We start from the raw sequence: 22,937 nt of genomic DNA, 5'->3' as shown, positions 1-22,937 counted from the left end.
AGATGATTACTGAGTTGATTTTTTTGTTTTCGACCAAAATATCATCAGTACACTACAGTAGATTGAGTTTTCAGAATTACGCAGATTTTTACGAGTAATCCCTTCTCTACTTCTAATTATTGTAAGAATGCCTCATCCCCGTTGTATTTTTTGCTGACAGTAAAATAATATATGAAGAGAGTTTGGTTGAATTTAGTCAGGCTTTCCAAGTCCCCCCTTCCTCCCCCCAATTCCCACCCCATAGTTGACAGGGCAGTCTTAGCATTATCGTTAGTAACTGACAGCGTGCAACATGTTTGGCTGAAATTGCTCCACTCAACCTATTTTATCGAAGTTCTATGTGACATCCTTCCAATACGAAAGATATAACACATAAACTTCGCAGAAACGGTATGTAAAGTATCTAAGCTAGTGTCAAAGCACAAAATACGCTGGGGTACTCTATATGCCCTTCCATAGCTGTTGGCATTGACATCCATAGTCTGTAAGTCATGTTATGGTGTGTGTCGGAGGGTACTTCTGGTACAGTTATGATGATGGAAGAAGAAATGATTGTAAATCACTGTATGAATTCTAATTTCTCTTTTTCCTCGTTGTGATCACTTGGAGAGACCTATGTGGAAAAAATAATTATTTATTTCTAGTTTCTGCTACCAGTCACTTTTTTATGTTTAATCTAACATAATACAACGCGTTTCGAACATGTTCTGTTCATATTCAGGCGTTTATACATACATACACACAGAGAAATGTTACTTAGAAATAAACAGTCTTAAACTAGATTAATCTAGAACTCTTCGTCCATTGTCTGTTACTGTAGCGGCTGGTATGGCATTTGGGGGGGGGGGGGGGCAGTGTATGGCTAAAAATAGAATTCATCTTCTGCTGGTTTTCTTCCTTGTGGTTGACTATGTAAGATATCACAGCCTGTACAGGATGCAGATAGATTTGCATCAGTTATGTGTTACGAAAATAGTGTGAAAGGCTTTTATATGACTGTCATATTTTCGTAACACACAACTGATGCAAATCTATCTGCATCCTGTACAGGCTGTGATATCATACATAGTCAACCACAAGGAAGAAAACCAGCAGAAGACATGAATGACTTCGATTTATAGCCATACACTGCCACACCAGCCGCTACAGTAACAAACAACGGACAAAGAGTTCTAGATTAATGTAGTGTAAGATGTTTCATTTTGAAGTAACATGTCTCTGTATGTATGTATCCGTAAACGCCTGAAGATGATCAGAACATGTTCGAAACGCGTTGTATTATGTTAGATTAAACATAAAATAAAAAAAGTAACTGGCAGCAGAAACTAGATAATAAATGACGCCTCTCTTGTAGCGTCTGCCAGTGGAGTTTGTTGAACAGCGCCATAACACGGACGCACCGAAACGAAACAATTCTACTTGATAAGGATCCTAGGCTGGGTAGATTAGATATTTCTAATTGTTTTTTAATCAGATGGCACAAAATCGCAAATAATAATAATGATACACAAAAATTTTGTGCATATTTTAGTAGCAAATTTTGTCTAAATGTACCTGTTTCCGACGGCTCAAATAGTTTGTCAGTGAAGTGTTGTTCAGATCCCTAAATTCCACCTTTTAACATAAACTTTGCACTGGTTCGAAAGCTAGCTAACAGAAAGCCTAATAAATCCAGACCCTCGGCTGGTTTTGCTGAAATTACCCGTCGTAAAATTAAGTCTGTTCATCGCAGTCATCCACTTCTGATCTCAGCACTAAAGCGAGATTCGGGAATAAAGATGCCAAACGTTCTACAGGAGAAGGCCCTCTGGGTGAGTGGCTGATAATCTTTCGGGCTCTCGGAGCCGTATGTTTAAACGAAGTGCCTAGTTTTCGTCAGTGGTAAAGAAACGACAGTGCACTGCCAAGAACTGCGAGCGTTACGTTCGTAGCTAAAGTAAAGGAATCATTACAGCGCCAGACTTGTTGCTGAAGATCTAAACTTAACGATGTGATTAGTAGGTTATGACATCACCTGGATAAATGCCAGCGCACGAGGCATCTCCAGTGCCGCAGTTACTGCAGTTACTCCAGACCACCGTAGCTGGCTGCTGTTACTTGTCTATCTGTTTGCAACATTTTCCGTGCGCTTCGCGTATGTGAATGCCGCAGGCCAAAGCTGATGTAGCAAGGATAATAACGACTCTCCCGTATTACGTGAAGGTGGGAGATGCAAGTATGGTACATGCTGTCTACACATAGCTCGTCTAACTGGAATCCTGTCTTCTCCCTAGCCTTTGACCCATGGTCATGAGGTTCGCTCATGGGGAGTATGGCGTTATATTTCATGATTTGGCAATTATGAAATTTAAAACATTTTTTTTTGTCTGAGGTCCAGCAATCATACGTTATTTAGTTATATGATATATGTAATGCCATGTCATTATATTTTCTATTCTGACGAAGGCTGCCTTAGTGCAGTCGAAACCATGGTCAATTTGACAATAATTTTGTGCAACGGAGGTGGCTATGCCATGTCATTAGATTTTCTATTCTGATGAAGACTGCCTTAGTGCAGTCGAAACCATGGTCAACTTGACAATAATTTCATGCAACCGAAGTGGCTATACATACATCCTGTAACTACATTAGGCAATTATTCTTTTTATCGGTTTTTTTACCGCAAACGGGGGCTGAGGGGCATTTGATTTTAAAATGCTGTGACACTTCACATTATGAAGAGCTTCGGTGCGAATTGAGAATACCCTGTACACCATATCAAGATACTCTTTTCGGAGTAGATTATTACATGGAAAACACAAAATCGAAGAATTACAACTTTCATAAGTCACGTAATCGTTGGACGTACATCGAACACCGCTACGCTTAACTATGTGATGTTCCAAAATAAAATATATACTCCTTGAAACTGAATATCTCTTTATTTGAAGTATGTAGGAAAACGTTTATGATGGCATATAAACTAAGATGTAACTTAAGGTTAGCACCTTCCACCGCAAAGCATCGTCGAAATTTGTGGTAAGGTTCTATGGGACCAAACTGCTGAGGTCATCGGTCCCTAGGCTTACTCACTAATCAGTCTAACTTAAACTAACTTACGCTAACTACACCACGCACCCATGCCCAAGGGAGGACTCGAACCTCCGACGGGGGGAACCGCGTGAACCGTGACAAGACGCCCAGACCGCGCGGCTACCCCGCGCGGCAATCATCGTCGACGACGAACTAGAACAGAGCGACGTGACAGTTGATCGTTTCTAATCGAATAGCATCGCAGGCTTGCTCAGTTTAGTCCCTAAGATCATCCAGTGTTTATGGTTTTGCGGTGTTACAGACTGTGTTTTTGACAGTACCCCAAAGATGGAAGTCTAAAGACGTAAAGTCCGGTGATCGACCTGGATATTCCACAGCACTTCCGTCTGCGTCCAACCTATCTCTAAGAAAGTCCCACACATCAACTTGAAAGTGAGGTGGACCCTATCCTGTTGAAGGTAATAAATCATCTTTACTGCTGAAAATGTTAAGACCTGGAGTTAACATCTGCAACCGTTGTAGGTAAGAGCGACGTGGGACAGTATCTTCAAAGAAATACGGCCCGATTAAGCCTCTCGGCGACAGACGACACGAAAGTGACAGTCCTAGTAGATTATCGTGCCTTTCTTCAGTTACGAGCGGATATTCGTTAACCCCGTACACAACATTATGCAGTTCAGTTGAGTTTAAAAGTAGCTTCCTCTGACCCAAGAATTAGATCTTTGATACGTTAATCTTCTTCACACACGTCAATGAACGACTCAGAATAATTTAATTTACATATCGGAATTATCCTCGTGCACCGCAAGGAGAAGAGGCATCCAACTTTTGAGTACGCAAAGTTCTGGGAACACTGGCTACTGATCCCAGTGCCACGAAAGCATTGCCTCAGACCTTCTGGGCAAATGTGTGTTCACATGAGTGACTGCAACACCGCTTCTGTTGTCTTTTGAACGTCTCTTTCTTTCGCTCTGTCTTCGCATGATGGACCATTCCATCGACGTCAAACTTTCCTCTGATTCTCGAAATTGTGACCGTGGCGGTGGTAGTGTTCCAGATTCCACTTTCCAAAATTGTTGAGCCTCGCGCACATGCTCTGTTTTCCAGTAAGTCTTCAGCGCCTACTTCCTTTTCCAAACAATAACTTCTCGGCACATTCTTGACACTCTGTATCTCGAAATATTGAATTCCTTACCGATTTCCGAAATGGAATGTCCCATGCGTCTAGGTCCAACTACCATTCCCCGTTCAAAACATGTCAGTTCCCGTCGTGCGGCCATAGTCATGTCGGAAACCTTTTCGCATGAATCACCTGAGTGTCAATGACAAAGCTGCCAATGCACTATCCTTTTATACCTTGTGTGCGAGACATACCGCCATCTGTACATTTCCATACCGTTATCCCATGACATTTGTCACCTCAGTGTGTTGTAATGATGTATGATGAGAGGAGCTACAGGGTGAAATCCGGTGCCGGAACCAGCCTACTCCTCTCGAACAGCAGTAAGGTAGCCGCTGAGCCTAACGTCCACATCCAACGGAAGGGTCGCCCCGTCAGCGGTGGCACATGCCCTCACTCCATCAGCTGCTACGGGAAGTGTTTTATTTTTTTTTTTTTTCTCATCAGTCTACTGACTGGTTTGATGCGGCCCGCCACGAATTCCTTTCCTGTGCTAACCTCTTCATCTCAGAGTAGCACTTGCAACCTACGTCCTCAATTATTTGCTTGACGTATTCCAATCTCTGCCTTCCTCTACACTTTTTGCCCTCTACAGCTCCCTCTAGTACCATGGAAGTCATTCCCTCATGTCTTAGCAGATGTCCTATCATCCTGTCCCTTCTTCTTATCAGTGTTTTCCACATATTCCTTTCCTCTCCGATTCTGCGTAGAACCTCCTCATTCCTTACCTTATCAGTCCACCTAATTTTCAACATTCGTCTATAGCACCACATCTCAAATGCTTCGATTCTCTTCTGTTCCGGTTTTCCCACAGTCCATGTTTCACTACCATACAATGCTGTACTCCAGACGTACATCCTCAGAAATTTCTTCCTCAAATTAAGGCCGGTATTTGATATTAGTAGACTTCTCTTGGCCAGAAATGCCTTTTTTTGTCATAGCGAGTCTGCTTTTGATGTCCTCCTTGCTCCGTCCGTCATTGGTTATTTTACTGCCTAGGTAGCAGAATTCCTTAACTTCATTGACTTCGTGACCATCAATCCTGATGTTAAGTTTCTCGCTGTTCTCATTTCTACTACTTCTCATTACCTTCGTCTTTCTCCGGTTTACTCTCAAACCATACTGTGTACTCATTAGACTGTTCATTCCGTTCAGCAGATCATTTAATTCTTCTTCACTTTCACTCAGGATAGCAATGTCATCAGCGAATCGTATCATTGATATCCTTTCACCTTGTATTTTAATTCCACTCCTGAACCTTTCTTTTATTTCCATCATTGCTTCCTCGATGTACAGATTGAAGAGTAGGGGCGAAAGGCTACAGCCTTGTCTTACACCCTTCTTAATACGAGCACTTCGTTCTTGATCGTCCACTCTTATTATTCCCTCTTGGTTGTTGTACATATTGTATATGACCCGTCTCTCCCTATAGCTTACCCCTACTTTTTTCAGAATCTCGAACAGCTTGCACCATTTTATATTGTCGAACGCTTTTTCCAGGTCGACAAATCCTATGAAAGTGTCTTGATTTTTCTTTAGCCTTGCTTCCATTATTAGCCTTAACGTCAGAATTGCCTCTCTCGTCCCTTTACTTTTCCTAAAGCCAAACTGATCGTCACCTAGCGCATTCTCAATTTTCTTTTCCATTCTCCTGTATATTATTCTTGTAAGCAGCTTCGATGCATGAGCTGTTAAGCTGATTGTGCGATAATTCTCGCACTTGTCAGCTCTTACCGTCTTCGGAATTGTGTGGATGATGCTTTTCCGAAAGTCAGATAGTATATCGCCAGACTCATATATTCTACACACCAACGTGAATAGTCGTTTTGTTGCCACTTCCCCCAATGATTTTAGAAATTCTGGTGGAATGTTATCTATCCCTTCTGCCTTATTTGACCGTAAGTCCTCCAAAGCTCTTTTAAATTCCGATTCTAATACTGGATCCCCTATCTCTTCTAAATCGACTCCTGTTTCTTCTTCTATCACATCAGACAAATCTTCACCCTCGTAGAGGCTTTCAATGTATTCTTTCCACCTATCTGCTCTGTCCTCTGCATTTAACAGTGGAATTCCCTTGCACTCTTAATGTTACCACCGTTGCTTTTAATGTCACCAAAGGTTGTTTTGACTTTCCTGTATGCTGAGTCTGTTCTTCCGACAGTCATATCTTTTTCGATGTCTTCACATTTTTCCTGCAGCCATTTCGTCTTAGCTTCCCTGCACTTTATATTTATTTCATTCCTCAGCGACTTGTATTTCTGTATTCCTGATTTTCCCGGAACATGTTTGTACTTCCTCCTTTCATCAATCAACTGAAGTATTTCTTCTGTTACCCATGGTTTCTTCGCAGCTACCTTCTTTGTACCTATGTTTTCCTTCCCAACTTCTGTGATGGCCCTTTTTAGAGATGTCCATTCCTCTTCAACTGTATTGCCTACTGGACTATTCCTTATTTCTGTATCTATAGCGTTAGAGAACTTCAAACGTATCTCGTCATTCCTTAGTACTTCCGTATCCCACTTCTTTGCGTATTGATTCTTCCTGACTAATGTCTTGAACTTCAGCCTACTCTTCATCACTACTATATTGTGATCTGAGTCTATATCTGCTCCTGGGTACGCCTTACAATCCAGTAGCTGATTTCCGAATCTCTGTCTGACCATGATGTAATCTAATTGAAATCTTCCTTCCACTTCACTTCACTGACCCCTACTATATCTAGACTGAGCCTTTGCATTTCCGTTTTCAGATTTTCTAGTTTCCCTACCACGTTCAAGCTTCTGACATTCCACGCCCCGACTCGTAGAACGTTATCCTTTCATTGATTATTTAATATTTTTCTCGTGGTAACCTCCCCCTTGGCAGTCCCATCCCGGAGATCCGAATGGGGGACTACTCCGGAATCTTTTGCCAATGGAGAGATCATCATGACACTTCTTCAATTACAGGCCACATGTCCTGTGGATACACGTTACGTGTCTTTAATGCAGTGGTTTCCATTGCCTTCTGCATCCTCATGTCGTTGATCATTGCTGATTCTTCCGCCTTTAGGGGCAATTTCCCACCCATAGGACAAGAGAGTGCCCTGAACCTCTATCCGCTCCTCCTCCCTCTTTGACAAGGCCGTTGGCAGAAGGAGGCTGACTTCTTATGCCGGAAGTCTTCGGCCGCCAATGCTGATTATTTATCAAAATTTAGGCAGTGGTGGGGATCGAACCCGGGACCGAAGACGTTTTGTTTATGAATCAAAGACGCTACCCCTAGACCACGGGTCTGGAATTTAATATACGGCATTAGTGCAAAATCTGGTGACTATGGAATTTGCGCCACCACCTCTCATCACATGAGCGGCCAAACACTGTTGGTGAAAAATCCTTCCGACACCAGGATTCGAACCTGCCACTCCACAGGTGTGTGTTGGCGAGCCCGACTACGTGGAGAATTTGGCCCTGTGTCACGTCATCGCTCACGATTTCACTCCAGACAGAACGGCAGCAACGGGCTCGCTTGCTTCAGTCGTGACAAACAGCTACTGTTTGTTCCACTCCATCTGCAAGCCCTTCCAAACGCTACGTGTCTATATTTTAGTTCGATGAGCTTACTTGCGTACATTCCGAAAACTCATGCTTGCTTCACCTCCCGTAATGCGACAGTGTTTGTTCATATGATGTCATAAGCGGAAGCAGGCAAGGTTGCTCCAACAGTGGCAGTTTCTGTAAACAAAGAGCCATCTTCAGTACGTAATATTGCACAATATTTTCGGTTGTGCAATAAAATTACCGTCTGCAGGTGTCCGCAGTATTACTGCGTGGATCAAAACTATTAAAATACGTTGCGTAATGTGAGGCATGCTGTGTCTTCTGTGTATATTACAGCGCAATAAACTGTCTACTGCACATGAGACCCACTGAGGCAAAATCGCTGAGCTCGACTACATCGATTCGATTTCGTTTTTCAAACTTTCGGAGTTCGTTATTGATTTTCATGTTTACTACTATTACTAGTACAACGATTAAAAAATGAGTATTCACTCTAGGATGCACAGGAGTATAAAAGACATAGAATGATTTGTAGAATGTCAAGCTGAGTAAGTTAGAAAATGGAAGGAAAATAATGCGGTCCAGGAAATATGAAGAGAGACCTCATACAGATTCGGATGAAGATGTAGCAAAGGTTTCATCAAGTCGGTTAGAGCAATGAAGTGATAAATCATAGAAAAGTGATGCGTAGCAACCAAGTAATCGATCCTAGACTATGGTCCTACAATTGGATTTCTAAGTATCGCATTTTTACACTCTAAACGCGACCATTTCCGCAAAGTATGTAATGTTTTCCCATAGCCGCATAAAGACTCCTGACAATCATTTGCCTCGTTTGGTGCGCTCATTAAGTTTTCTTTTGTGAATTTCCTTACGCTCTTAATACCACTCTATCAACTATATTTATTTTTATTTTTGTTATTTTCGAATTAAAGCATGTGCAGCAGCGGCAAGTATGTTTCTGTGGAGGAAGAATTTAAATACGACTGCACAGTACTGTTGACCGTTTTGGGTTGGGTGGAGGCGGCATGCAGAACGATAGTCGTCGCTGCAGATGCCTTTAGCGGTGCGATAAGCCGCTGCCCGATTCTCGACGCTTTCGAATGGATGAGGAGAAAGCGACCGCTATGCGTTTATGAAGACCGGACACGGTGCCACGTTTGTCATCAGTCACGGTATCTGATACGGAACACCGCTCATTTGGCAGCTAGCAGACTTGGAGAACTGCACCATCTTGTAGTCTGGGCGTTGACAGTACTTTTTGCGAACGTTACTCATCTTGTGGTGGTCTTCGGCCCCAAGACTGGTTTGGTGCAGCTCTCCACATCGGGCTATCGCGTGGAAGGGTCTTTCTCGTTGCACAACTATCGCAACTTACATTATCTTGAACCTGCTTACTGTAGTAAAGCCTTCATCTTCCTCTACTATTTTTACACCCTTGCACTTCCTTCCATTATCAGATTAACTATTCTATGTGTGTCAGGGTGTGTCCTATCAACCGATCCCTTCTTTTAATCAAGTAGTGCCACAATTTTTTCTTCACCGATTTGATTGAGTAGTTCTTGATTACTTACTAATTTAATGGTAAGCAGTCTTCTCTAGCACTGCACTTTAAAAATTTTCTGTTTGTTGCTTATCTGTAGTGTTTATCGACCGTTTTTCACTCCCTGATAACTTCCGGATTTCAAAGAGCCTGTTCCATTAAATACACTGCAAAGCTTTTCCTAAATCTGAGGAGGAGAAGGTTGGAAAATGGTTCAAATGGCGCTGAGCACTATGGGACTTAACATCTGAGGTCATCAGTCTCGTAGAACTTAGAACTACTCAAACCTAACTAACCTAAGGACATCACACACATTCATGCCTGCGGCAGGATTCGAACCTGCGACCGTAGGGTCGCGCGATTGCGGACTGAAGCGCCTAGAACCGTTCGGCCACCGCGGTCGGCCAGAAGGTTGGAGGGAGGGAGAGGTGGGGAGGGGTGCTCATACGGAAAATTATGTCGTGGTCTAAGAGGTACAATCACAATCAAATAGATTAAGTAAAATATGAAACTTAGAGTTACTGAAAAGAGTGATCGTTCCTTTATCGTACAGAGATCGATCGCTATGCCACACCAAAGCTGGCAACGCGAATCGATACCACAGACATTAGCGAGGCCTCACTGAATCTGCAACGACGTATGGCAGGCGCTCCTCAAGACCACGCCCCCCTTCTCAGCACAGTAGCGCCCTCATACTTAGGTCAACATCCTGTGGTCAACACCACCGTCTGGGGCCAACGAATAGCTAGTTTCAGATGAACATGAACTGTTCTGTACGTCAAACACGGCACTTCAAGAGAATAGTTTGTTACTTAGTGCATCAAGTTATCTTTGCTAGTCAGTGACAGTTGTTATACAGTACTCTTGTGGCAAAGAAAGGTGTCAGAGTTAAGTAAATATTTGATTCATGTATGTAATAAAGTGAGCTAATATTTCATGTGTTATAGTTTGATGGGAGATGAAGAAGCTGGCACAGGATAGAGAAGCATGGAGAGCTGCATCAAACCAGTCTCTGGACTGAAGACCACAACAACAACAACAACAGTTCGAAAAGCCTTCTCCCAGAGCAAAGAACCCACAGTTTTTGGGCCAGAGAACTTCAAAACGCACTGTACTGTTAGCTACGAAATCGTTCGCGACAGAGTCCTTGGATAAAAAAGTTCTCGGTTCCCTTGTCGCATCAGATGCGCAGAAAATCCCGAGCATCCGATGATTACTTCCATCATCGTCGTCAGTGTCCAAGTCTGACTGCGATGAAAATGGCGAGGATCCTCGCTACACCGTTGTTCTTCATCAGCAGAAATTAGCGCTGCAGCCTACCTCCATCGAGCATAGGCGGTGGTCACGTCAATGCGAGAGGACCGTCTGCCATCGCGTTAGGAACCCAAGTCCTCCTACGATCCTAAGTTTATTAAACTGCATGTGATTCTATAACTCAAGGAAAGAAGAAGATAGAATTGTGTTTAACGTCCCGCGGATATCAAGTTCATTCGAGAGAAATGGATCAAGGCAAAACGGCGAAGGAATCTAAAGGTTGACAGTATTACTGAGGTGTATAATTTTGTCGTTTAATAATAATGTATTTCACATGTCTGTATGAAATTTTAATTTCTTATCACACGACCAGCAGGCTAATTGAAAACAGAAAGATGTTATTTTTATGAAATCGTGATTCAGTATGTCTTAATTAAAATTTCTATAAGTTTATTAATTACGATTTAAATAACATTAAAAACAAGAGCTGTTACTAAAGAGATTCCAACCAGATACTACGATTGCTAGACGAAGTTCTAGCTATAATTTCATGCCGGCAGTTGTGGGCGAGCTGTTCTAGGCACTTTAGTCTGGAACCGCGTGACCGCTACGGTCGCAGGTTCGAATCCTGCCTCGGGCATGGATGTGTGTGATGTCCTTAGGTTAGTTAGGTTTAAATATTTCTAAGTTGTAGGGGACTGATGACCTCAGAAGTTAATTCGCATAGTGCTCAGAGCCATTTGAACCATTTTAAAGATGTTCCGTTCTCACATGAGAGCTTCCGATGTGATGGACCTCTCAAGGTCTTTCCAGGCTTCTTGAACGCATGTTGTGGTTGTCTCCTTGTTCGAGAGGTAATCCATATATTTGTCTGGAAGGTCTGTTTTTGCTCTTTGTCGAAAGGTCTCAGAGATCCTCTCCACATTCTCGTGGACTTCTTTGTTGCTCGTGACAAAAATCTGGTTCCATCTGGCTCCAGACGGTAGAACCCTGTAAGGGTCCGTGCTTAAGTGAAACCTGGTCAGCTTTATCAGAGGCTGATGAAGAATCTCGCCCCAACGGCAGAGAGATCGGAAGAACCTAGAGGAGGGAACCACGAAAAACAGTCATTTCGAACTAACAGTCCGATCTTATCTTGGAATTTAATTGCTACCCATACACAACACAAACTTCTTTATTTATTGTTGCTATTATTACGTAATTGTAATTCAGAAAACGCCACAACTGTTTCTGACTTGAAAGCACTGTTTCTATTACGTGAAACAAAATATCACACACACACACACACACACTACACAGAGGGGTCCAAGAAATGTATCCCCTGTTTAAAAGTCCATAACTCGCAAACTAATTGACGGAGTTGTCTCATAATAGTTTGTAGTTCCGGCAATCGCCACAGAAGCGTTGTATTGTGTTGTTTTTGTTTTGTCAGATGACAGTCGCCAGATAGTCAGTGTTTTGTTCTTAGTTGCACCTAGTTACCAGAGTAAACATGGCTGGCGCAAGGCTTACATTCGATGAGCTTCAGAAGCTTCAGACATCCATTTTACCTGCCATCTGAGACTTGTATGGTGACGGAAGAGTTTGCCTTCAACAAGATGGTGCCCCAGAACACTACCAAAATCGTGTTAGGGCGTGTCCCGACGAAAATCTACCAGGAAGATGGATAGGCCTTAGAGGTGCTGTGGAGTATCCACCACGTTCCCCAAACCTAACTCCTCTGGGCTTTTACCTGCGAGGAACACTGAAGGACGTCGTTCATCGAAAAAGCCACGCACACTGGATGAACGCTGAGAATCCATCGTACATTCATGTGCAAATATGCAACTGACACGTTGCAGTCAGTAGTTCGTGCTGCAGTTCGGCTGCATCGTTTGTGTGTGGATGTTAATGGTGACCACTTCGAACACCTACAGTGATATCTTTAAGTTGGACTTCAAGCTACACTTTCACCAAAAATGAGGCAACTCCGTCAATTAGTTTGCAAGTTGTGGACTTTTAAACAGTGGATACATTTTTTTGGACCCCTCTGTATATAAGGGCCACTGATGTTTTTATTCAGTTGCGCGTAGACAATGGTTCAAATGGCTCTGAGCACTATGGGACTTAACTGCTGAGGTCATCAGTCCCCTAGAACTTAGAACTACTTAAACCTAACTAACCTAAGGACATCACACACATCCATGCCCGAGGCAGGATTCGAACCTGCGACCGTAGCGGTCGCGCGGCTTCAGACTGCAGCGCCTAGAACCGCTCGGCCACTCCAGTCGGCCGCGCGTAGACAGACCTAACGTGAATATCATCAACTAACTTGACAGATGGTTTTTTCGTCCCTTTTCTTGAGAACTGTACATTAGTGGTTTAGGAAACTGATGTCCCGGCAACGACCTCGAAATCCAAAATCGAAGGTCAGACCGGAAGGTGCCCCTCTCGGAGGCGAAGAAGGCGAAGAGTGCATTTGAGCTCTGAACTGCCAAAGAGACCAGCCATGCGGACCATTCTGGGCCGGCACAACCGCGCCTCAATGAGCAGTGAGTAGCGACGCTTTGCAATGAACTGTTTGTCGGCGAGTGCGTGCGGGATGGGGAAAGTGGGCTGAAAGCGGCACCGCATTCCGCGCCCGCCCCGCTATGGAAACCCGCCCGCCGGCCAGCCGCGGGAAAACACGACGGCCTCTCCTCTCCTCTCCTCTCCAGTCTCCAGCAGTAGCAGCAGCAGCAGCAGCAGCATAGGCCGCTCCGACAAACCGCCGGCTTGCTTCCCCGACAACAGGCGCCATATGTGTCCGTATGTGCGGCCCTCTCGATCCAGGCTCCCCGTGGTTTTCCTAAACCGTTCGGGCGAATATCGTGTTAAGGAAGACACGTGTATTTATAGGTTGGTGGCAGTAGCGCAGGGTAAATGCCTGGCCAAATGCCCAAAATTCCTAAATGCCCGGCCATTTATGCACTTTAAAGATTAACTGGTAAACGGCGCTTATAAGAAAAGTTTAAGCTGATATTTTGTATTGGAAAAGATGTTTTGCAATACTGCTTCTTTAGTTGTTGGGTAACCAAGTTATAAAAAGTTGCTTGAGCGTTAGGAGAGAGTTATTAGGGGAAATAAAATGGACTGTAAACATAACTTTTTACATTTTTGATGGGGTCAATTTTATCTTTACAGCAGTGAAATCGTACGGAAGTAGATAAAGAAAGGAGCAATTCAGAAACCAACTGTGGCTACATCTGACAATACTGAAAACAATTTAATGTTTAAGAATACATCTATCATCAGGAACCACATGCCAACTGTTTAATACATTCAGTAATAATTTTTTTGACAATAATAATTCTTCAATAATATTCAGAGATTTGACACGGATTATAAACTGTGTTATATTCCAAAGCAGTGACATAAGGACAATGTTTTTTACCGACTATCATTACACAGCTGTTCGGCGCAGTGTGTGTGTGTGTGTGTGTGTGTGTGTGTGTGTGTGTGTGTGTGTGTGACTGTCCCAGTATGAGGGGGAGAGATCGAGAGTGAAGAGTAGTACTGGTAAAAAGAAAAAGGACATTATTTATAATAAGCAGCTGTCAGCAACACGCCTTCATCCTTGGTACAGCAAGCTGGAATGTTAGAAAAAAACTCTCTACTTTTTTTTATAAACGCCCAGATTCTGGGTACTTAAAAGTGCTTTAGGCAAATTCCCAGGCAAATGCCCAGTTAGAATTGTCCTGCCCACTGGGCATTTGTCGACCCACATCACTAGACGCACGCAATCTCTGTCTACATTTACATCAACACTCCTCAAGCCTCCTGGCGGTGTGTGGCGGAGGATACTTAGGGAACTACTAACTGAGACCCTCCTGCCACCTCCCATCCCTGTTTCACTTGGGAATGTTGCGTGGAATGAATGATTGTGGGTAGGCGTCTATATTAGCTCAAATTTCTCGAATTTTTTCGTCGTGGTCATTTCGCGAAGAGTGTGTGTGTGTGTGTGTGTGTGTGTGTGTGTGTGTGTGAGAGAGAGAGAGAGAGAGAGAGAGAGAGAGAAATTAAAATGCTGTCCTACTCTTCGCGAAATTACAATACTAAACCACTCAGAGATGCATAACGGTTCTCTTGTAAGGGTTGCCACCGAAGTTTGCTGAGCATCTCTGTAACGGTCTCGTGTCGACGAAACGATCCCGTGGCGCCGCTTTTCGTTGAATCTTCTCTACCTCTTCTGTCGGTCCTACGTTGCAAGGATCCCAGATTGATGAGCAATACTCAAGAATCGGTCGAACAAGCGCCATGTAAAGCCATTTCCTCCGTGGATGAATTACATTTCCTTAAGATTCTTCCTATGAAGCTGTATGCCATCTGCTCCTACTACTATTTTTTTTATGTGATCATTCCACTTCAGGTCGCTCTGGATACTCACTCCTAGAAATTTTTCGATAGATACCATTTCACGCAATTTGTCGGGAATAGTGTAGTTGTACAGTACTGGATTTCTTTTCCCATGTGTGTACGTTCAGCGTCATACCACCAGAGCCTGCATCATTCATCAATCCTCTGCAGGTCATTTTGCAAGTCGATACTGTCTTCTGGCGTTACTACTTTGTTATAGACAACAGTCTCAGGACCATCCGACGCTTTCAACTAGATAATTTATATACATTGTAAACAATAACGGCTCTATCGATTTTGTTCCGTTAAGAGTGACGTGTTCAGTTCTATCTGCAAGGAAGTCTTGAATCCAGTCACGAATCTATTCCGGTACTCGGTAATCTAGTACTTGTATCACTAAACGGTAGCGCGGGACGGTGTCAAATGCATTCCTGGAGTCGAAAAACACGGCATCAATGTGAGCACCGTTGTCTGCAGGGCTATGGATCTCAAGAGCGGGCTGAGTTTCGCAAGATCTCTGTTTTGCGGAAACCATGTTGATATTTACAGATTTTCGTTCTCCAAAAAATGTCATAATTCTTTACATAAAACATATTTATATGGACCACAGGTTTTGGCCTAAGTTAGAGGTCATCCTAGAATCAGTATCCAATAAAAGAACTGCGTAAGATAGTACAACTCTGCTACAGATAAAAATTTAAAAAAGTTGAGATCTACGTGCAGACGTCTCTCCCCCCCACCCCCTCCCGGTCCCTCTTTCCTTCGTCAGTAACATAGAATCCCGAATCAGGAACTCCTTTTCTGATAATTTCTGAGTTAACATGCCGTAAAAGTAATTCAGAAATTAGTATTGTGCAAGGGTGGAAACTGAATTTCAGGATTAGTTCGGGCTGTTTGCCCAAAATGATTGTTGCTCGTGATTTACTCCCCTAGGTTCTTGTGATATCTGTGCAAATATTCCTGTGGTCGTTGATTATACAGTGTTGCAGGTCCACAGACCCATTTCTGTGTTTAAGGTGACAGGACGGGTGGCATATCGGTTTTACTCGACAGCAAACTGACCGAGTTAAGAAGTACGAAGTGTCACTCAATCCTGTCAAGGAACTGAACCATATGTGACAAGACAGGCCTACCTCGGATATTAATTTAACTACAAGTGACCGTTCTCAAGTAACAAAAGTGGAGGAACCCTGACCATCCCCCCAGACAACACATATGCGTAAGTTATGTAGCGTAAACCAAGAATGTTTATCTTTTCCCGTGATTAATTGAATATTATGCCCACTCAGGTTAAAATAACAACTAAACTTTTCCACATACACGAGCAAGGCTTACACAAACATAATTTGAAGTGTATTTATGTTAAAATAAAAACGTCACCCTTACGAAAGTATTTAACTAATGGGAACCCACTGGCTACTTATGATTGGTTCCTGACTTAGGTTAATGGCGGGCCCTCAACAACGTGCGTATTTTCCTAACATACTCCAATAATCCACAGGGGCTTTGGCACAAAAAAATGTAACATGAAAATGCAGAAAATATTGCTCGCAAAAGAAGACAAATATACATATATGGGCAATAAAGGTGAGTAAACAAAATAAAAGGCTTGTGGCTTTTTTTATCACTAATAATAACGTCGTTCAGAATAATGAAAATGGTACCGGAAGATAATGGATTTGCGGAAAATTGTATCTAGAGCAGAAATTTAGTCAACGAACGAAATTAATTTCGCTTCTAAATAGAAAAATAGGCTGTGCAGCGTGATGAGGACTTCAGTTACGAGAAAAGCGGCGATAATGGGTCTAATACAGCCCGAGCACAATCCTTGAGTTAAGCCTCTTGATCATAGCTGCCCGTTCGTGGACGCAGCAGGATGTTTGTAAAATCCTCTCAGTTAGCTAATTTGTAAAATGACGGCGTAAGGAAGACACGGTTCAGTCAGTTAACAAGTGACGTATCCCGACAACATAACGTTGGTTAGCCTTTTATAGTCAGTTTTGAGTATGCTCTTTCCCGTTCGAATGGGACTCGGAATATCTCAGAGTACCAGAGTCCACAATAACAAAGTACGTTACAATATTTGTAAACTGATTTAATGATCCGCGGTGAGGAGCAGTCCTTGCTACGCACAGTAGTTCTCGTACGCTCATAGCCTTCATCCAGCGATCGGCACATCGTACATTCAAAATTACTGTTGCGAGTGTCAGTCCACCGCGAGAAAATTCATGAACGTATTTCTAGTTTAATTTGACAGTACAGCACAGTCTGCACTACACAGCCCGCGCTGTTCAAACTAGATTCAGAACGCGCATAGCATTCACGCAGCTTGTCAGTCTGAACATTGTAGTTTTAACGAGTTTGTTTGCGTGGACATCCTCCGCAGCGAGCACAGAAATATTTGTTTTGTAAATAAAAACCGTCTTTTCTTGTTGCACTGTACTTTATATCTCCCAGACGCGTTTCGCTTTTTCACTTTAACGCATCATCAGTGCCATCTACAATAATACAGTTTTGTTTTAATGTGTATTATCTGCAGATTACAAGGGAATTCACGTGTCGTTTTTCACGTAAATAAGTGATTACTTAGAATCCTTTGCGAGAGGATTCCCAGATGCCAACCAAAAACGCGAATAACTGTAAGAACCACTTATTTGCATAAAAAAACGAGACGTGAATTGTTTTATAGTCTACAAATAACACATATCAAAACAAAACTGTATTATTCTAGATCCCACTGGTGATGCATTAAAAGCCGGCCGGAGTGGCCTTTAACCGCTCGTTAAAGGCGCTACAGTCTGGAACCGCACGACCGCTACGGTCGCAGGTTCGAATCCTGCCTCGGGCATGGATGTGTGTGATGTCCTTAGGTTAGTTAGGTTTAAGTAGTTCTAAGTTCTAAGGGACTTATGACCACAGCAGTTGAGTCCCTTAGTGCTCAGAGCCATTTGAACCATTTTTGATGCGTTAAAGTGAAAAAGGCGAATCGCGTCTGGGAGAAATAAAATACAGTGCAGCAAGAAAATCTGGTTCATATTTAGAAAACAAATATTGCAGTCTTAAGGTTAATGTTCGGAATGTCAGTTCGCGTTGAAAAGCGATGCGACACCGTCGGTTAAGAGTTTCTTTGTCCACGGTACATACAGAAATCAGAGCACATATCACCGCAAAAATAGTTTTTTTAACGTCGTTCAAGAACACAGTACACCGACACGCGGCACAACAACCATCACGCGCTCTCGCTGTACAGACTTGGATGTTGTTTCCCTACCGAGGTTCATCTCAACACATCTCGCTTAACATTACGCCAAGTACAACGGTTTACATACAAAACTGCCAACTGACTTGTCACAGAAACAAAATCCCGCGATGTAAAAAAACTATCGTGTCGTACTGTTACCTTTACAAAAACGGCCTTGGAAAGAAGTCCGACAAAACCGTTGCGGCGTTTAGCACTTCAGATTTGTGTAATAATTGTATCTACTTACACAGCATAAACTTGAACTGAAATCTTACAAAGTAACGGTCGTGCATTTACTGACCAATTCAGATAATGATGCTCGACGTCAGTACTGCAATTTGGTGTCGCAGTCTCTCCATGACGAAGGCGATATTCATACTGAAATGCTCGTATTAGCTTATGATGCTTGGCTGCATCTATCAGAGCATGTGAACTAGAGTAGCAGTCGACGCTGGAGTTCTGAAAATTTCCCATGTGTTATGAAGAGGCCGTGCGTCAAGGGAAATCAGTGGCCCGCTATGCAGTTTCTGTCCTGACCTGGCTAATCCAGGACGCGTGTTTCTTGCGTCAGCACTTGCCGCTTGTAATGGTCGCCTAGTCGTAGGTATTGCTAATTGCTATAATCGCACTATTTCACTCCCATTTACGGAGCTTGTTAGCACTTGATGTTAGGTTGGCGCCATTAAAATGCATTGTGTTGTGGTAATCGCTGCTACTTGCTGGATCGCTGCTGTCTCTCGATGCTGATGCTGGCTCTACATCTGGTTGTCTAGGGTTAAAAACATGAGGTCCCGTGTTTTTTATGTGCTTTTGATGATAAAGAACGAGCGAAACCAACAGATATGTAAACTTCAAATATTTATTCCTCTGGTGGCCATCTTAATTCCACTGTCCACCAAAGACCATGACACAACACAAAGTAGTACTTCCGTTACATGTTCTTTGCATTGTTTATCCACCTCAAACAATAACACACAAACACACTTTACCAAAGTGACATTCCGACTGCCTCCCGACCGTTCTTGCTGCTTGTATTTATAACATTGTCAAAGAACTACTAAAAAGAGATATAGTTTACAAGTCACATGTACATCTGTTATCATAATTTGTGCAGAAAAGTTATTAATTTGCATCGAGTGACATAATTTAACATGTTATTAAAATGACAGACAGATTTGTTGACTTGACAGAATAATTCTTTGTTACAAAAAGGCCGTTTTTTAGAAGTTTGTCAATTGACTTCTCTAATTTGCATAAATAAGTAAATAACATGAATTATTAAGAATTACATTGGTTTTCGGCTAAAATAGGATTGATTACGTGAATACTGAGTGAAAACGCTCCTAGTGAACAAATAGGTTTCACTGGGTGATTTTTATTTAAGGAGATCCAAAATACCTAAGTTGGCCACTATTTTCCGTACTTCATATTAATTATTTAAGATGAACTTAGTGTTTTTACATGATGACATTTGCTGTATCAGTGATCAAGTGATATAAACTTTTGTGTGGGTCAGTTACTCAGTATACTTTAATGGGTTGACTGTTTATGCAGACATGTTATGCAATCATTGTTTACATACACAATAACTTTTCTATAATCATAAATACTCGTTAAACTGGTTGAATTTGGAGGGTATCGCATACTTCGGTAAAGTAAAGCCTTTAATATGTTCCGTTACACGCTACACCATTGCATTACCAGTAAGCCTCACAGAAATGGAGTTGCGCGTCTTAGCTTCTAAATGTCTTCATCTCGCAGTACAATATTCTGGTAACATCATTGTCCTTTTTAACTAGCGTCGGAGTCCATTTCTTACAAGACGTGAATGTGTCCATGGACCTTATAGCGTCATCACCACAGTTCATCCTGAGAGGTACATTTGTTCAAAAAATGGTTCAAATGGCTCTGAACACTATGGGACTTAACATCTGAGGTCATCAGTCCCCTCACTGGACTCGCATTCGGGAGGACGACGGTTCAATCCCGTCTCCGGCCATCCTGATTTAGGTTTTCCGTGATTTCCCTAAATCGCTTCAGGCAAATGCCGGGGTGGTTCCTTTGAAAGGGCACGGCCGATTTCCTTCCCCATCCTTCCCCCACCCGAGCTTGTGCTCCGTCTCTAATGACCTCGTTGTCGACGGGACGTTAAACACTAATCTCCTCCTCCTCATCAGTCCCCTAGAACTTAGAACTATTTAAACCTAACTAACCTAAGAACGTCACACACATCCATGCCCGAGGCAGGATTCGAACCTGCGACCGTAGCGGTTGCACGATTCCAGACTGAAGCGCCTAGAACCGCTTGGCCACGCCGTCCGGCGGTACATTTTTTAATTGTGTCTTGAATTACAATAGGAATATTACAATTAATAAAATGTTCCGGGCTATTATGCCATGGTCGAATGGATTTCAGCTTAAAACCCAACATTACGTCACCGATCGGCGGAGGACATTTTCATGGAGGATCGCAGCTTCTTTGAACGTCCGTTTCACACACTGGCTTGTTACACAGTACAGCAAAATTCCCGACCCGGTGAGCCCCTTCTGGGACAGGGTAGGTACACCGATTCTGGATCGGACCCGCCCTACAGATTACGGACGTGGGATGAGTGTGTCGTTCAGCCTGGATGTGGCTTCTAGTACACGATACGAAAACATTTTAAAAAAATTCTCGCATATGCACACAGAATTTATTCTATATACTGAGAGAACGGGCACATATCTTCCGGCCTAGAGGATGGAGATTGATGACCTTCGCTGTCCTCCTTATTCACTCAACCAATCAAAAATGGTTCAAATGGCTCTGAGCACTATGGGACTTAACATCTGAGGTCATCAGTCCGCTAGAACTTGGAACTACTTAAACATAACTAACCTAAGGACATCACACACATCCATGCCCCAGGCAGGATTCGAACCTGCGAGCGCAGCGGTCGCGCGGTTCCAGTCTGAAGCGCATAGGACGGCTTGGCCACAGCAGGCGGCTCAACCAATCAAGCCTAATGCTGGAAGAGGAAGTGTGAGGGCTGAGAGCGGTGTTACGGGGTATGGGCGTGATATCAATTTGCACAGCAGTAAGACAGCGATTTCGCATAGTCACCACTATGTTAAAATTAGAACAATTCGAACCACGCGCAAATGAAACACGAATGCGTCAACGACCATCCCGGATCTACGATATTTTCGAATCAGGGCAAAAATTTCATAGTCGGTTTGAGATAGGGCGTCGAAAATTTTTAAAAAAAGTCGATTTCTCAAAAATACGTTCATTTTGCAGCGCAAACCTTTCTAAAGAGTCTGATATATAAAGTATGTATATCCGAGGAAATGTAACACTTGCTGTTTCGTGTTTAGCGTTCCAAAGTGCAATGTCACACCTCTTCACACAGCAGTCTCCTGTGGCACGTCACTGTATTTCGCTCTGTGTAACTCAAACGTGTATATTTTGTGATGGGAGCCATGAAACCTGTATTCAGGACAGTGGAAATTAAAATGTTCTGCGGTGCCTCTCCTTAGTAGTGTTGCGATCTGGCAAAAAATTTCTGCCAAAATTAATTTTATTTTCTTGGATACTCCGAGAAAATAATATGTAATCTTTCCGATCTGTTATTTTTGTTAGTCGTTTATTTCCACTCTGGTATATCTGAATCTATGGATTTCGCTAGTAATTATAGCAACGCTGATCATTCGCAGACTCAACCAGCCACATAAACAAACAGCGCGTGACATTCACCCGTTCGGGTTTATTCGGCTCAGGTCGTATAGCCACGTCCCCTTTTGCCTGCGGGAAACTTCTTTTATTTCTAGATACGACGGGGATTTCCCTGGCAGAGACGTCAGATACACTATGAACGCATTATAAAATCATCTTATGGTTCGTTCAGGAATCATCTTAGAACGTGTTCAATAACCAACAGAGATGCCTTTCAAAATAACTCGAATATTCGCTAGACCGACTTGCGCTGGATGCTATACGCTTTGTTAAACAAGGTTTTTTCTTCAAGAATATGAATTTGGCGCCCTCTGAAATTGCCGACCGTGGTAGGTACCCCAGTTTGCCCCCACCCCCCACCCCCCACCCCCCTGTCCCCTCACTACACTCGAGCCTGAGCAGTGCTACAGGTGCACAATCTACACTCGGCCATACACAGGTACTGTGTGGCCTGTCGGTTACAGATGTGGTCAGAGTGGCGGAGTGGTGTATGGAAACCGCAGAGAAGCTGAAGAGTGGTGTCGTTCCCGCTGCTGCCCCTCGCCGGCCGGCAGCACTGCAGCAGCAAGGCTGTGAGAGCTGAGCTGAGCTGAGCCGAGGTGAGGTGGCCCATGGCTAGCAGGTGATGGCCCGTTACGGCTAGGGCGTGAGCTCGTTAGTCCGGCCCGTCCGCTTGCCCAGGAATGCCTGCCTCCTGCTGGTCAACACGGCGTCGCTTGCGCTCTGCACTCCTGCTGCGCTGCCAGGGTTGTCGCCTTACGATTCGTAAACACAGGCGTTTTGGACTGACAAGAGGAGGCCACGGCTTTACTTGAAACTTTGTACACCTTTACTACGCCATTAAAACAACATACTGTGCAAGTAGCAAGGTGCACTACTGTGGCAATTCCGAGAAAATTAGTGGTTTATGTACCTCTGCGTAAGTACCGTATGTCAGAGTTCATGTTGGTCAAGTGATTAGCGTTCGAGCTTCGTAAGACAAACGTGTATGAGGCGTCGGTTCGACTACTGCTCGAACTTCATTATTAATCTACTTTTTTCATCATTGGGTTATACAG

At 43.2% G+C, this 22,937-nt stretch overlaps 1 protein-coding gene across 1 annotated transcript in view; it reads left to right on the top strand.

Annotated features, from left to right (window-relative positions):
* Positions 1-22,937, top strand: part of LOC126191197 (hillarin) — a 618,826-nt gene that overhangs the window by 46,302 nt on the left and 549,587 nt on the right. The gene's annotated exons all lie outside the window — the stretch shown is intronic.

The sequence above is a fragment of the Schistocerca cancellata genome, chromosome 6, assembly GCF_023864275.1.
Source record: "Schistocerca cancellata isolate TAMUIC-IGC-003103 chromosome 6, iqSchCanc2.1, whole genome shotgun sequence".
Lineage (NCBI taxonomy): Eukaryota > Metazoa > Arthropoda > Insecta > Orthoptera > Acrididae > Schistocerca > Schistocerca cancellata.
This window is presented reverse-complemented; position numbering and strand designations above follow the sequence as displayed.